This window comes from Myodes glareolus, chromosome 16 (assembly GCF_982192425.1).
Source record: "Myodes glareolus chromosome 16, mMyoGla1.1, whole genome shotgun sequence".
NCBI lineage: Eukaryota > Metazoa > Chordata > Mammalia > Rodentia > Cricetidae > Myodes > Myodes glareolus.
Window position 1 is genome coordinate 37,776,040 of NC_142041.1, and position 17,472 is coordinate 37,793,511.

General features: G+C 37.2%; 1 protein-coding gene across 2 annotated transcripts in view; it reads left to right on the plus strand.

Annotated features, from left to right (window-relative positions):
* Positions 1–17,472, plus strand: part of Lingo2 (leucine rich repeat and Ig domain containing 2) — a 1,156,348-nt gene that overhangs the window by 840,886 nt on the left and 297,990 nt on the right. For both annotated transcript variants that reach the window (XM_085677246.2, XM_085677245.2), the window contains exon 6: positions 5,246–5,405. The gene's annotated coding sequence lies outside the window, so the exon portion shown is untranslated. The remainder of the gene's footprint in view (positions 1–5,245; positions 5,406–17,472) is intronic.

Consider the following 17,472-nt stretch of genomic DNA (forward strand, 5'->3'; position numbering starts at 1 on the left):
CGTGACTGTGTGTGTATTTATGCATATATATATGCCTGTGCATGAATATATTTATTTTTAAAAATAAACTTGCATGATCATGTTTTCCTATGTCTTTTTCAAAAGTCCTGAGTGTTATTTGCCTCCCCCTCTCCTGCAATTACCCTTCTTCAACCCTCCCCAGGCATAGTATGTGCTGTATTGAACGAGAATGGCCTCCTTTGGCTATATGTTTGATTACTCAGTTCTGAGAAGACAGTCCATAGCACTAAGTGCCTACATAAAAAAAATATGGAGAGATCTCACATTAGTAACATTTTTTATTAGTAGACTAAAATCCATATACCCACAGAGGTTAAGTATAGAGTACGGTATTAAGGGGAAAAGAAGGGTCTCGAGAGGAAGTTAAAATGGAATATGTAGTTATGGATGGAGTAGGGGAGACTAGAAGAAGAGGATTAAGTGGAGAGGGAGGAAAATGTGGGTAAGGGAGGGAATGCAAGGATGGACATTTAAAAGTCCCAAGGATGGGACTGTATGGAAAACTACAACAATAGAAGCATCTGAAAATATATACATATATAAAATATATTTAAATAGAATCACCAAATTATGGAGGAAACAAAGCTCCAGCGAGACATCTCTCAGTACCAAATGAAATTTCCAGTACTAGCAATTGGTTACATCTAATTGAGTTCTGGCCAAAGCGGACTCATGGAAATCCCCAAACAACTCAGGCTATTGCCAAGGCTATCGGTTGCTCTCCACAAACTGTTTATAAATACCTGTTGCTGAATACAGCACATATATTACTCAATGAACATGAGGTTGAGTTGGTTCCAACCTGAAGCCTTCCCCATTCTGACCAGTGTTGATCACACCAAAAGGTATTCTGCATGCTGCCAGAGGAGAAAGGTAAACATTAGCACAGCTACAAACCCGTTGATCTACAATGGTTACCTGCCTGCAAGATATTCTTGTGCAATATTTGCATGAAATTGTGCAGCTAACCAATCCTATGATCGTATTTAAGACCTACTTCATAGGAAGGAACCCGTCCCTAACTCTGCTCAGGTGGCCAAGAACCTGAGACTAGAAAGACCATGAACCTAAGTAAACCAAATACTACTGTTCTGCTAAAGGAACTTAGCAACAAAATGACTCCTGACAACATTCTGCTATACTCAAAGATCAGTGTCTTGCTCAGTTATCATCAGAGAAGCTTCCTCCTGTAGTAGATAGAAGCAAATGCAGAGATCCACAGCTGGACAATGTATAGAGATCAGGTTGGCCTCAAACTCAGAGATCTGCCTGCCCTGCCTCCTGATGCTGAGCTAAAAGGTATGTGCCACCACTGCCTGGCTATTTATTTTATTTTTAGATGCCTGTTTATTTTCTAATGAGAGAGAGTAAGAAAGGGTATTTAAGTGGGTATGTGATGGTGAGGATGTTGGAGGAATTGTCAGAAGAAAAACTGATTAGAATATATTTTGTAAAAGATCTATTTTCAACTCAAAGTAGATTAGAGGGGTAATATTGAATAAATCAATAACCAACATTCAATAAAAAAGGAGCTTCAAAAACATTCCCTTCTGAAAACTGATCAATAATATTCCCCTTTAAAAGAAAATAAATCAACATTAAAAGTAAATTATGTTATTTTTACCTTTTGATAACAAGACACTGTGCCAACATGTGAGAATTGGTACCAAGTCACAGATGGCTGCTTCCAAAGCAGGTAGCTCTTGAAAATTCTCACTTCAAAACCATTTTTGTAGCTTGAAAATTATACTTACAAATGCTTTACTGTTATCAGTCCATGAGAATATGGCTTCTTCAATATTCCACATGACTGTCAAGAGACTAAGAAGAGTGACACATATGGACATTAGTTTCTGTTATATAATAATTTCTTTGATCATTTTATGAGCATTCTCAAAGCAGATAAGTAGAGATAGGTGGCATAAGTAGAAATAATTTGCGTTTACAACCTCACTGAGGTTGTAGGTTAATAAATACCAGAGCTTGGATGTGCAGATTCGGAATCTCAAACTATGTGTGTGTTGTAGGGAGGATGTGTGGATGTGGATGTGGGTGTGTCAGTCAGTATCAAGGTAAAATGCCTGTTTTAAACTGCAGCTTGTACATTTATTATCCATATGCATAACTTTGTCTAAAACATATTTTGAAATATTGTATTTTAATGAGGCATGAGTTGTACTGGACTTTGAACCCCTGTTCTCTTGCAGTCCTTTCTGAAATGGGACAGTCACTCTCTCACTATTGAGACTTTGAATGAAGTTTCTGTGTGACCTTCTGGGAATAATTAAAGTTCTATCTACAGGTGAATGACGATATTGTGACTTGCTAAAGCACAGGTTGTACACCTGTGCCCTTTAGCCTGCAGAACATAATCATTCAAAAGAGTCTCCTCGTAGAATTACGTAGAATTAATAAGAAAAGAATAATTGGAGAGATAGATAGATAGACAGATAGATAGATAGACTGACAGGTGGTAGGTAGATATGTTTGTTACAGACTTTGTTTTTTTAGAAAGTTTATAGAGCTTCTTCTCAGAAGACTACCAAGTAGTCATTTCTATCAGTACCTTTCTGCATCCCTATTGAACTCAGTTGTTTGTGTGTCAGAGATCAGCATAGTAAAAGCTGGTGATTGTGCTTAGGAATTTTGTCCATCAATGGATGTCAAAAATATTAGTAAAGTTTAAACAACATATGTATCTATATGGACTTTTGTACTGGCATTTCATTTACATTTTAATAAACAAAGCTTGCCTGAGGATCAGGAAAAGTAAAACAGCCATACTGGCTAGCCTTAGAAACCAGGCAGTAATGGCATATACCTTTAATTCCAGTAACCACAATGACATACACCTTTAATCCCAATAGCACACTAGTTTTCCATAAAAATCAGGCATTAGTGGTGCATGCCTTTAATATGCAGACTAGAGTGTAGTAAGGAGAGAGAGATGCCGCTTGTTGGTTCTTGACTGCTCAGTCATGAAATAATCACACAGAAACTATATTATTTAAATCACTGCTTGGCCCATTATGTCTAGCTTCTTATTGGCTAACTCTTCCATCTTAATTTAAACCATTTCCATTAATCTGTGCATCACCATGAGGTTGTGGCCGACCAGCAAACTTTCAGCATGTCTGTCTCTTGCAGCAGCTCAATGACTTCTCCCTCATTCTGTCTCCTTTATCCCAGAATTCAGTTTAGTTTTCCTTGCCTAGCTCTACTCTTTTGCACAATCACAAGCCAAGACAGTTTTTTTATTCACCAATGGTATTCATACCATCCAGAGGGGAATCCCACATCACTTTCCCTTTTCTGTTTAAATGAAAAGGAAGGTTTTAACTTTAACATAGTAAAATTACATATAACAAAACAAGTATTAAGAAGAATTACAGTTACAATACTTATATCTACTTTATCTTTTATCATAACTAAGGAAAACTATAAATATAAATCCTTCAACTCCATCAAAGACTCCAGAAGGATATAATATTACCTAAGTAAACAGAAAGCACATTGTAAACAATTTCCAAAACTCTAGAATTGACAGAGACATCTTGCTACCTGGACAGTCATCCAAAGTTCTGTACTGTTGGGACATCCATCTTTAGCCTACAGGCCCATAATATCCCAAATATTTTCATGAAAGAGGTAATTTCAAAGACAGTTCCATCTATATTGGCAGTTTGTCCAGTCACTTTTTCTGTGTTCTGCAGAATGTCTAGCAGACTCTTTTATGAAGTAGGAACCCTGAAGGACTGTCTCACCTTTAGGCAAGTTCAGCAGTCATTTCTCTGTGGGTCCTGCATTCCAGTTCATCAAGCAGTTCAGGAAAGAGCAGTTTCTTTCCCAAATGACTAACCAACTCCATAAGGAGCCTTTTTGATGCCCATCTTTCTCTTGAAGTAATTGGTGCTGCCAGGAACAGATGTGTCTCACTGTCATGAAAAATCCTAAATTCTTAAAACACTTTAAATGTCATATTCCACAGTTTGAAAGATTTGAAGAATGTCCATCCATCTGAAATACATCTCTGTACATCTAGAAAATCTAACTAACATGACTACAAGCTTGACCTATTATATATGACTCTCTATTTATCTATATTTATTAATTATACATTACAATTTTAAATGAGCTGGACAAACGCAATACTTTAATCAAGATCAGATAGACAGATAGATATATAGATAGATAGATAGATAGATAGATAGATATAGATATATAGATATCAAAATCAACCTTAAATTTGTATCAATAGACCAAGATTCATACCAATGCAAATCTCTATAACACTAGAGAGGACTATAAAACGAGAGGAGACAGCTCTCAGTCTCACTCTGAAATTAACTTAAAGGCAGGATCGCCATTTTCAGACTAAGGTAGAGGTAAGAGCCAGAGCCTGAATGCTTTGCTTTTCAGGTCTTAAAACTGAACCCCAGTTTCTCTCTCTGAAATTAATCATGCATTTATTTATGTATTTAGGCATCAGACTTTAGCGATTGGATCATTAAATGTGTGACTGATTGCTCCCAAACAGTTATATGATTACTTTCTTAGGCTCCAGCCATCCCTCTGTGTAGAGATGCTAACTCCAAAATGTTTACCCTCTTTCTTATCTTTTCATCTATATCTTAACATGGATAGTAGGGGCTACTAAATTTACAATAATATTTCATATTTTCCACTCAAGAATCTCTATCACACATTTTGTTTACACGGCGACCTAGTCTTTCTACTAGAAATGCTGACTTTATGTGGAATAAGAGAACTCACAAAATAGACTATATTTGGTCCATATCACCGTGTAAATTCTGCTGTTGCTGCTAAAGGGTTTTTCTCTGTGGTATCTCGATGCTCAATTACCTGAAAGTGTTATGGGTGAAGTCAGAGAAATACTCTGAGTTCTAGAGGTGGTCAGTTATATGAAGGTTAAGATATATTTAATAGTATGCATGAGTTTTAATATTAATGGCATTTATTAATACTTGTAGCTTGAGTAGGTCAATGAAAGCATGGAAAGGAAAATGTGCTCTGCATGTTCACCTCTTGAATAGCACACACTTCAGCCTTCCAGTTTTGTGTTTCTCAGTACCCTGAGTGGCATTTATAGTCCCTTACACACTACTTTATGACTCCCTTGTTGACTGAGTAGTGAATGCCCCCAGTCTTAAGACGTGGCTCACCATTTTTCAATTTTAAGGAAGAAATGTCTTGTTTGTTCCAGGCATGTTTCAAGATGCTGGCTTGTGGGACTCTGAGAGATGCTGCTACCTGTGACACGCTGCAAGTATCATGATCAACTACTCGGTTTGGATTTCACCCAGTGGCCATGAGCTTTGTGTGGTAGACAGCAGGGGTTGGATTTTTAAAAAAGAGCAAACCAGGTAAGGTGTGAGGGAGACATCTGCTCATTCATCGTCTGCTCCAAGGGCTTTGGTATGCTTCCAGGAGGTACTGAATAATGCATAGCTTTGCAATTTGTTTTCTAAGTCCACTGAAGAGGTTGTTGAAGAATGGAACTTCTTTGCCTCATAATGTATACAGTAAGAATTGAGACTTTTTCTCTCAAGGGAAGCAAGGAGCTGTTGTAAGGTGTCCATTAAGCACACTCAAATAGACTCTTGATTTTAGTTTAATGTAATAGTCAAAACTTGTAGGTGATAGATATTTCCTCTGTGAGTAGTTATTCTTAACTCTAACGACATCAACAATCATATTTCTGAGGGTGCAGTAGGGAAAGTGTTGACTTGACATATTCATATTATATACAACACAGAAACATGAATATGGTTTCACGATATGTGATTCTAAAAATATTATTTATGCTTGCTTCAATTCAGAAAATTATATCATCATTCTTGCTTTTATTTCTTTGAAGATATTTATTATTCTGACTTTTATTCATGTAGTACCTAAAATGATGATGCATACTCAAATTGGATTGCTTCAAAAATATCCAAGAAACTCATTCAAATCTTAGCTAGTTTTTGTTTTTAACTCTGAAAACTGCTAATTATTAACCATGATTTACTTAGCTTTTATTGTAATGCTTACATGTTAGACTCTGTGATTTTTAAGCTTGCTTTTGATGAATACAAAGTGATAGTTATCAAATTGTGCTTGTTTTAGTATTTTCAACAAATAAGAATTCATATCAAAACTTCAAAGTTGTAAAGGAGAGTATTGAAAGGGAAATAAAATTGTTTATTTTCAAGAAAAATACTCATGTAATAACCCAATTAGTCATTATCTTTCCACAAAGGGAGAGATCACTGTTATTTGTAAAGTTTACTTTCGTTCTGGAGGATATTTTGTTTCTGAGTTGCGAAAGTAGTTATTTTGGGGAAGAGGTGTGGTGAGCAATTTGATCCAAGTATTATAAGGAAGCAACCTCCCTTCTCACAGTCCTTTGAAGTAAATGTTGTTAGTTACAGCAGACAGGGATAACACTTTCACAGTACTGTATGAAAATACAGTTTATAGGTATCCTCTAAAACACATTTTCAGTGACAATTAACTGTTTTTAAAAGGAACAGAAAATACACACATTGCAGTTTTATCATTTGCATTAATACTATAGTCATTCTGTTTTCAGTTGTCTGAATGGCGGTTACCTGATTTCATTGGGACATAGCTTACTACGTAAAAAAGTGTCTGAGTTCTGTCTAATGTTTGGTTGTGGGATACTGCATCTCTTTCTATCCATTGCTGGATGAAGCCTCTCTAGTGACAATTGGTTGAGACATCAATCATGGTCGTCTTTCTGGATCTGACTTACCTCGCTCAGAATGATTCTTTCCAGGATTTTTTAGGAGCCAGAGGGGTCAAGAACACCATTAGAAAACCTGTACAATCAGAGAGTCCGGTTTGATCACAAGCTCATTCAGACCTGGTCCAGCTGGATTTGGTGAGCTCCCATTAGAACAGGCACACTGCCTCAGTAGGTGGACCAACCCCTCGCGGTCCTGACTTCCTTGATCATCTTCTCCCTCCCTCTGCCTTTCAACTGGACCTTGGAAGCTCAGTTCATTGCTCTGATGAGGGTCACTGTGAATCTCTAATTGTGGCTGACAATGGGGGCTGACTGAGAAGCCATTGATAAAGACATTGGGATTTCTTTTTACGGCATGCTCTGGCTTTTTGGGACCCTAGTCTATATGGATGCACAGCTCCCTAGGCCTGGATGTTGGGGGGAGGGCCTGGGACTTCTCACATGGCAGGATTCCTGGCCCTCTCTCAAGCAGGTTGGGAGAGGGAGAAAGGGGGGTGTGGGGGAGCAGGAGGAGATTGGGAGGAGGGAAGGAAGTGTAAATAATTGAATGTAAAAAGAAAAAGAAAAGAAAACATGTACAATCAACTAACCTGGACTCATAGTGGCTCACAGAGACTGTACCGACAATAAGGGAACCTGAGTGGGACTGACCTAGGCCCTCTGTGTATATGTTAAAATGGTGTAGCTGGGTGCCCTTGTGGAACTCCTAACGCTCAGAATAGGGGTTCTCTTGGACACTTTTCCCAGCTTTTGGGACCCTCTTCCTCATACTGGGTTACCTTGTCCAGCCTTAATATGAGAAGAGGTCCCTTGTCTTACTGCACCTTGATATACTGTGCTTTGCTGATATTCATGGAAAGCCTGCCCTTTTCTGAATAGAAAAAGAGGAGAGTGGATGGGGGGTTCAAGGGTGAGGAGGGATTGGGCAGAGAGGAGAGAGGGAAAAATGTTGTCAGGATGTAAAAACATGTGAGGGGAATCAAGGTTTCCAAGGTCTATTTCCAAAAAGTTTATAACAAGTCATGAAATTTTGCATAATTTGTAAGCTTAGAAGCAATTTTTCTTCCTTAAAGCACATTGAAGGAAAGGTATGCCTAACTGAAAATTATATTATTATATGAATCTATTACTATATGAATCTATATATTATTATATAAATCTATATATTACTATATATAACTATACAAAACCTCTGCTGGAACAGAGAACAGCAACTGAATTCCACAGCTGGAAAAGAGAGCTGCCATGCGCTTTACATCAGCATAAATACTATAAGAGGTCACACCCAACTGGACAGTTAACTAAAGGCTGTAGGATTTCCTACAGTATATATGTTTGAGCATAGGCATATTATTAAGCTATAAAGAGAGGATATGAAAGGTGCGGTTGTTTTCCAAATTACTTCCCATAATAGTTTACCCCATGTGGTGGGATATGGGATCTCCAAGGCAGATCATGAAAGACATTTGGGTTCCCTCTATATGCAATGCAACTGTTCTGTGCTTTATGCATTTCCTCACATGCTGAGGCCTTCTGACATATAATCTTCAAAGTTTACTGGGGAGTTTGATCTAGCATGAACTTAAATGTTTTCTGGGATGGCATGTATCTCTGCCATGTCCTCCAAACATTCCTCAAATTCCTAACCAATGCACAATATGTACCCAGAATAAATTAATAACCCTCTCTTATAGTTCCACTAAGTAGCTTATTTTTCCAAAAATAGAAAGACAAACAAACATACTAAACTACATCAGACATGTGAAAAGCTCATTTAAAAAACTCTGTTAAAACCATTAGTGAAATGTTTGTCCATACATTTATCTACATCGTGTAGTTACACTTTCTTGTTGGCTATCAGTAATGACATGGAGACTTATTATTAATTACAAAAGGTTGACCATTAGCTTAGACTTGTTTCCAATTAGCTCTTATAATTTAAACTAATCTTTTTATTAATCTAAATTTTACGACGTGGCTTTTACCTATCTCCTATTCGGTATGTCTGACTTGCCCCAAGTCTTGATGGCATCCCTCACAAGACTGAGTTCCTTTCACTCCCCAGAAGTCCTGCCTATTTTCTCCTGTCTAGCTCTTGGCCTTTCAGTTCTTTATTAAACCAATCAGAAGATGCCCTGGCAAAGACACATCTTCACAGTGTACAAAAGATTATCCCACAGCACAGTTGTAAAAGGTTTTAAAATGAAACAGTCATGTTAGCCACCTTACTAAGGAGTGGAAAGAATAATGGACGACAAATAAGCGTGGAATCACAGCAGTGTCATCACAGTCTGGTGATCTCAATTTAGTGTTAAAACAAGCAGCACGTCTGAAGAGTGAATACATGATCCTGTTGCATAGGATGAGAGGGAAGACGACACATAGGGAGTGGCAGGTCTTAAAGCATTTGTATGTATGGTAAAAGTAAAATATAAATTATTGCCATTAATACAACCCAACTTACACTTTCAAATATATTCTGGCAGAGAGTAGAGTGGAGGCATGAAAGGGGTGTGTAGAGAGGAAAAAACAAGGGATGTTCAAGTCCTTTGCTGCAGAAACTGTGTATGTAATAACCAACTGCATCGCAGCAGCCAAAACATGCTTTGTTACCAGTGCACTCTTACTCTCATAATTGCATACTAAATGAATGTCTTTCCATGACAGTCAATATATTCCTACGTCTCCACCTTTAACATGTTTAAGAATAGTTTTAAAATGCTTCCCAGAAAAGCAGAGATTTTGACTCTCTTGCTTTCATCACACTCGTGCACTGATGCACAGAGGCACACAAACTCAGAGTGTGTGCTTCAAATTTAACCTCAGATCCTCTGCCTGAAATTTATGCTTCAATTAAGATGGGGGCAGCTGCTACCTACTTTATTTTCCCGTTGAGACTTTTATCTCTCAGGCTTTATCCCTTCCTTCATCATTTTATCATCGCATCCATTACTGTGCTTCATTCCCCGGGAGTCCAGCATGCACGGCAGGCACAATTTTATGGCCAGAAAGCAAACCTACTCTACTTAGCATGTGCCGCTTACTTAAACCCAATTAAGTAATTCTGCTGAACCCAACACATCCTTCCTACCACCATGAGCATTTGGTGAAAATAATAGGGAACACATGAACACTGGGAAAGAACAGTGAATATGCACAGCATAGAAAGGTCACTACCAGTCTATCCTTCCTTTATGCAGTCCTCAATGAGCCAGGGCACATTAACACCTCCAGCAGGGGAACTTCATACCTTGCAACATCACCTTCCTTCCAGTCATTTAATTGGAAATTACCATAGCTGCAAATCTCCTCTCAAGTATACCGGAGTCAGGGTATCTGTGTATCTATTTTTAGGTGCATTCTCTGACAGACAGCCCTGGTAAAATCTAGCAGCTTTACTCTAAATATACAGTTATGGAAATATTGGTCTTATTCCTTGAAATGCAGATCCTCAAGGCCAAAATCCTCTACCACTCCTCCTTAATGCCTATTTCCAGAGCCACATATCTATGCACTGGCTGTGCCCAATGACGGATTGACTGGAAGAGTGTCAAAGCCTGGTTTTTATTGTTGTTGTTGTTTTGTTTTGTTTTAGCAGTAGACAACATATCTCTCCTTTGTTGGTTGGCAGGGATATTTTTTCACTTGTATCTGAAAGTAAATAAAATGGTCAAGGAGATTTCTCAGTGTTGTAAATGCTTAGTTAAGTGTTCATTGTTGTTGTTTTGTTTTGTAGTCATTATTACCATTCACTTTTAAGTTGTGGGTTCTTTATAGAAATCTTTATTGCGTTCTGTAAACTTCCTATTAAGGTGAGAGTAGCTTTGTAAATCATGGTTATGGTTATGGCTTTGAAGGAGTGTTCTGTTTAACAACCTATTACTATTCATATTATAAGCATATATCTGAGGGATCATAGTATTATTTTCTTTAAATTAGAGATTACACAAATGCTTTTTCTCACAAAATTAGTGTTTAGAGTCAATAAAACACATTGAAACCATCTAAATGATATGTTAACACAGTAACAGCCCAGCTTATGGGCCTGTTCCACAATCTCTGATCCAGAAATACAAGTCTAATAATGTATGTACATAAAGACAGCATTGGAGTCTCTGATCTCAATCAAGTTCAAATCCATAAACAGTCCTGTTTTTTCCTTACTAAATACAGAAGACAACTGTTAATAAATTTGAAATAAAAAATTAGAATTAAAACTGCATTCATCATTCATCAAATAACACTTTAAAAATAGCTTCCATGATTAATTTCACGTGTTAGTTAAGACAGTACTAAGAGAAGAATACAGATAAATCTAAGATAAATGACTGAATAACTCGCCAGAGCGTTGTAGACCCTTGGTAGTATGCAGCTCCAATCTTCTTAATGAACATATTTACATTACCAAGGAGATGATGCAGGGGACTGTAGATCAGACAATGGTTTGGGGAGGTAAAGAGTGAAACAACATAACTGAATCAATAGACCTTCTAGGATTGGAACTAACACTGGTTGGTCACCCATCTTCCCTTCGAAGCTTTTGTTACAGTCATGAGGGCAGAAGGAGCTGGTACTGGTGAAGAACTGGTCATGCTTGTGAAAAAGGGGTACTGTTGAATGGATTAAAAACTAAGCAGCCATGCCAGGGGCAAACAGTCTGATAAAATCTGTGCAAGAGCTTTTGGACCAAGGGGTAGGAAATTGCTGAGTGAGGAAACTGAACATTTCATTAGAAAGGATTTATTCATTGTGGTTTAACAAGAATTTGCCATATGGCTGCTGAGAATCTTTATAAAGTCTCTTCTGCAGAAGTAAGGAGGGGACAATAACCAGACTAAATAAATCATACCTCTTTCCATTGACTCTAACATGGTAATTAAATAATAATAATAAACACCAAAAATTAAATATTAATTCTGTGTAAATCTATATTTGCCCTGCAATGAGGCATAGTTATAGCCCTTTTGTGACAAGAAGCTCCAAAATAGGATAGTACATTACCACGGCACACAGCTAACACATCAGGATTTTTTCTCCAAAGATCTGGTCTTTTATAAAAACCTATGAGGTTTTCATATTATTTTGGTTTTCTGGTTTTAAACTAACAATCCAATCCCTTTTCCAATATATATGCTTACAGTTCACTTTTTTACATGATAAATTGATATAATGCTGTGTACCTTGCTGCTTCTACTTGTGTGTGTGTGTGCATGTGTGTGTGTGTGTGTGTTTGTGTGTGCGCGCACGCACACGCAAGCGTGCAGGGCTTTGCTCTGAAATGTTTGTGAAATAGGTTTCTAGTGCTTCTTTTGTGGGAAGGTCCATTATTACTAGGAATGTAATGCACAGTGATTCTCACCAAATGTTTGCTGATGGCAATGCCAACCTTCATCTGTGTTTGTATTGTGACCTGGCCAGATACACTTTCTCTTCTGCTGCTGTCATTAACTTGCCTCTCCTCTTTTCTCCTCACCATTCTTCTCTCCTTTCCTCCCCCTTTCCAGAATCTCTCATCTTTCCTCTACATCTCCAGCTGTAGACAGACCAACATGTTTTGCTATGGGCTTCCTGTGTTTAAATCAAAGCCAAACAGCCAGGCAGTAATGGTGCATGCCTTTAATCCCAGCACCTGGAAGATAGAGACAGATGGATCTCTGTGAGTTCGAGGCCAACCTGATCTACCAAGTAAGTTCCAGGACAGGCTCCAAAGCTGCAGAGAAACCCTGTCTCGATAAAACAAGCAAACAAACAAAAAAATCTAAGTCAACCATGAAATACAGTAGCATATTCCCCCTTGAAATATGAAAACAGTCGATTGACTTAAAACTTTCTTTTATATTAAAGATAATTCAAGCCAACGCTTTCCCCCCTCTCTACTTTTGGCCACAGAGAGATAATCATTTTAAGTAGTTTATAGAGATTGAGTTCATTTCCAGGAGAAATTCCCTTGAGAAGGAAAGCTCTATTTTCATAATAATTTTCCCTTCTTTGTTTTTTAGACATATGGTCTGGAGATATAGTTTAAACTAGTCTTGAATCTAGTATAAAACCTAGGTTGACATTGAATTTGCAGCAATCCTTCTACCTCAGCGTCACGGCTTACACAATCTTAATCATAGAATTCAATATTCAGGGTGTGCTTCATGTGTCGAGGTAGAGACTAATTCCCAAACCAAAGCCAGTTTTGTCTGCTGCAACATGAACACTAAGAAATTTGGTGGAGCCTTGTTGAACAGACTCTAGGCCAAGGGTTACAGCTTCAGACTGTCTATTTTTCTTTCAGATAGACTCAAGACAAGTTTTATCTTACATAGCAAGCTTATTTTTTAAGTGCTTATGATGCCAATAACAATCTAAATGCACGTACAACATTACAGAGAGGCATTACTGAATCTATCGATCAGGGCAGTAAGCACAGCTAAACAGATTCAGGAAAGGTGTGATACTGGGCCAGAACTTGCATAAAATCTTGTGAAGGTTGGGGGCCCCCAGATTGACCTTAATGCAAGTGCACTAAGTCGCAGGAAGAGCAAAGAAGTTGTGGGATTTCTTGATAAGAATATAATAAGGGCAGAGGTAGAAAAGAATGTGGTTTAGGAGAGAAAAGCCGTATCCATTTGATTTTATGGGAGTATTTTCAAAGACAGGTACGAAACAAAGGAATATATTTGGGAGAAAAATTTTGGAAGTCAAGACATGTCCGGGTAAAGAATCTGGATGCAAATTTTGAATCTGTTCTATAGAGAACAATTGAAATGTTTGGTTACCAGGAAATACATATGTGCTCCAGGAAAGCTACATCAAATAAGCATAGGTTTTGCAAATTATTCATATTGTATTTTACTCAGTGAATAACTAAGAAGGGATCAGTCATTGAAAAGGGTAGGATATATTTGAACTGAAAGTCTAAGTGAAGTTTGGGAATTTGTCAGAAGAAATATCTGGGTAGAGGTAAGAGAGGCAACCTGGAGAATGTCACCATGAGGTTTGGATGAAAAGCTGTAGGTTTAGCACTCTTATATTTTTATTCAGACTTTATATAAAGTCATGACATGTTGGTATGTGCCAGTTCTTACCATGGGAAATTATGCCTTCAGAAAGACTTCATAATAGGCCTCAAGTACACACTCCCTTCCACCAATAACACAGTCTCTGTTGCTATTGCTACCACTACAGCAAAGATGTTGTCACTCATGGAACCAAAGAGAGGCTGAATCATTCAGTATAGCAATACCATACATTGTATCAGTTCTTGGGAGCCTAAAATGAGCTAAATTCTATTGTTGACATTTTTATGGAATTTCACGAATGCTTCAGAATTAACATAGACAAAAGTAACATATCGTCACTCTTTTTGAACGTGCCTCCCTGAGAACCTTGCTGTCTCTCTCTGTGTGGTTTTCACATTTCTTTTGTAATTTGCATGTTCTTCCCCAGCTTCGGTGCCACACCCAGAATTTGAACACCATATTTTAACACCTAGATTCATTTCGTAGTTTTCTCCTTTAAAACAAATTTTCCTATCTAGAAGACCATCCAGATACCAGGATGTGCCTCTTAACATGGAAGATCTAACAAAAATTATAGTCAACAGAGGGTGATTCATAAAGTGTGTGTGTGTGTGTGTGTGTGTGTGTGTGTGTGTGTATGTGTGTAGAGACAGACAGACAGAGACAGAGAAAACATTCTTTCTAATAGTGATCTTTTAATATATTTCCCTGACTTCATGTTTGCTGATCATCTGTTCAAAGCCCACATTAAAAGTCATTGTCATGCCCTGAAGGATTAAGTGTTTAAATCTGAATGCAGTATGGCAAGTTTATATGATCAAACATTTTATCTCATGAGGCTGATAATTTCTTTTTATCTTTCTTAATTTTGGCCTCTTTTCCTACACACTGTTTGTCCTCTCTTGCTGTGATATGAAGCTCTTATTTCCTCTTTTTGTTCACTAAAACAGTGTCCACTACCTATCTTTCTCTCACTAGAAAGTGAGTCTTAAAAGGTAGGCCGCAGTTCCGATTCATCTTTGCTTTCCCAGGACATTTATATCTGAGATCTGGCACATATAATTGAACATATGCTTTTCTTCTCAGTTATTTCAAGATTAACTCATACCATTCTTCAAAACTTTTGATGACTAGAAATCAAATCCTAATCTCCTTGTTGTCTTTACTTAACTGAAATGCCATTATGGGATGTGAGAAAAGAACAGTGCGTTCTAGAAAGCCAAGTAGAAATATTGTAGGCTGACAAATATGATTTAATTGATCAGCACTGGAAACACAACTTCTTCTTCTATACTGGAAATACTGCAGGAGGTATCAATAAGGCTCAAAATGTGACTTTATAAAAATCACAGAATTTTATATGAGCAATTAAATTTGGTTGACAAAGCTGTTAGACACATTTTTGTTTTAATGGCATTTCATGATTCCACTGATTGATAGCTGATGTTCCTTTACCGGTAATGGGCATGTATACCAGTAAATCATTTCAAGATGAAAGTATTAAGTGTTTTTATTAAGGTACTTCATATACCTCTCCTATTGAACATCAAAGCTCAGGAACAGTACACTCTAGAGCATTGGGTATTTCCTCTTGTGGTCATCTGGCTAAGTAGGCGCTGCAGCTATCTACAGCTGCCAAGGATCTCCAGAGTACTGTATTGTGTGTCCATACCTTGGGAAATCATCCAAACTCAAAAATTCCTGGGCCAGCTAAATAGTTTAATGGATAAAGATGCTTCCTTCTGAGAATTGTGACCTAACTTCAATTCCCAGAATCCATACCCACGGTAAAGGAGAGAAACAACTCCCATTATTTGTTCTCTGTTTTACACACACACACACACACACACACACACACACACACACACACACAAACACTAAATAAATAAATGCTAAAAAATTCTGAGCATCATTTCTGTTCCATTGAATTCATATCATATTGCTTTTCACATCATTGAGAAAGTGAAAATTGTAAATTTAAATATCTGAAGTTGGGACTGAATGACTCACTGCTTCCTAATAGTTTCCTACCCTAATCCCTAATATCACTAGGATACAGTTACTGAAATTTAGAAATGCAAATATATTACATAAGGAAAGGGAGCACAGTTATTTCAGAAAAGTGTGCAAACTAACTTTGAATACTTTTTATTTGAAAACTAGCATTTATTTCCAGGGGTGACGATATAGCAAAATAATAGCATGCTTCTCTAGCAGAAAAGGTTATTTTTTTTCTCCATCTGATCTTTCATCAAACAGAATTCTTAATCAGGATTTGGAGAACTTCCACCATTACTGTCTAGAAAAAGACAGTAAATCAAGATTCGATTTCGTTTCTCTTGAATTCTTATCATCATTCTCCTATGAGTGATAGTTGTCTCTCTCCTGTGAGCTATGACCTATAGCTCATGCTTGTCCATATAATTCATTTAATGCTGAATGGCTTGTATCTTAGAAATACCTGTTTCAAACCATGGCTTTTAATTAATCAGAAAGTAATTGCATTGAATAGCATTCTAGGTGTCAGGTGTAATCATAGTCTACCCTGGTGAGTCTGTGTCTGGCCTGCTTTGTAAAATTTAATCAGAACTCTGATTTGCATAGGACTCCAGGATGAGTACTGAAGCTCTCCCAAAGGCTGTGTTATAAAGATCAATAGAAAATTCAGCTTCCCTTGAATATGTGCTTGTGGCTTCCTGTTTGGAGAGAGTTACAGATTCAAAAAAGAATTTCACATTCAGAAATCCAGAAACCAGAGTGCGAGTATCTCAGAGGCATGGAGAGAAGATAACCACACATCAGAACTACTTAATTCCAGATTATATCAGCTGAATATAACTTTTGCTGTGTGCTCATAGAATGTTATAATTCAGTTAGAAACCAAAACTATTTGGATTTCATTTTTTTCTATACTAGTTGCTGTGCTAAGTTATTTTTCCTTTCCTCATTAGACTTTATGCATCTTAAGATCAAACACTGATTTTTATCTCACTTTTAAATAAGTGCATGGAAATGGTGGCAATAATTGTGTAAACAAAAACATGTTTAACAGTATCTAGCAATCCTTTGATTTCTATATTGATAAATAAATTAATTGCTTGATAAGATAATGAATATGTAAATGGAATTTATCACAATAGAAGTGATTTGTCAATGGGCCATTAGATGATTAAAGGACTTATTTTCTTCATATTTTAAGAACTGAACTTCACATTTGAACACTATATTAAAACATTGTAAGTATTAAGTTCCTTGCAAAGACACTGAAACTGTATACTTTATTAATTTGTAAAGATAAAGTTAAGTTCCTGCTGGCAAAGCATGGCCCTCTGTAGCGTGCTTTGGTGTGTGTCAATACTAGCATGTGGTGTACATATATCTGCTTTCCTTCCTTCTTTTGGGGCCATACTTCCTGTGCTTAGAAGAAATTAAATTAAATAGAACAGGTCATTTTCAGAGTTTGCAGTTTAGTTCAGGAGTTTGTGCATTTGAATGGAATTCATTAAAAAAAAGGATTTTTGAACAAAGCTATACGAAAGATTGCATTGTTTGGATTTAGTGCTGGCAATACAATAAGTGTATAAGTGGTGTGGTTGTTGTTACATAAGGAAATAAATACCAGTTTTTGATATTATAACCTGAAGCAGATTGGAGAAGAATTTAGTGGTG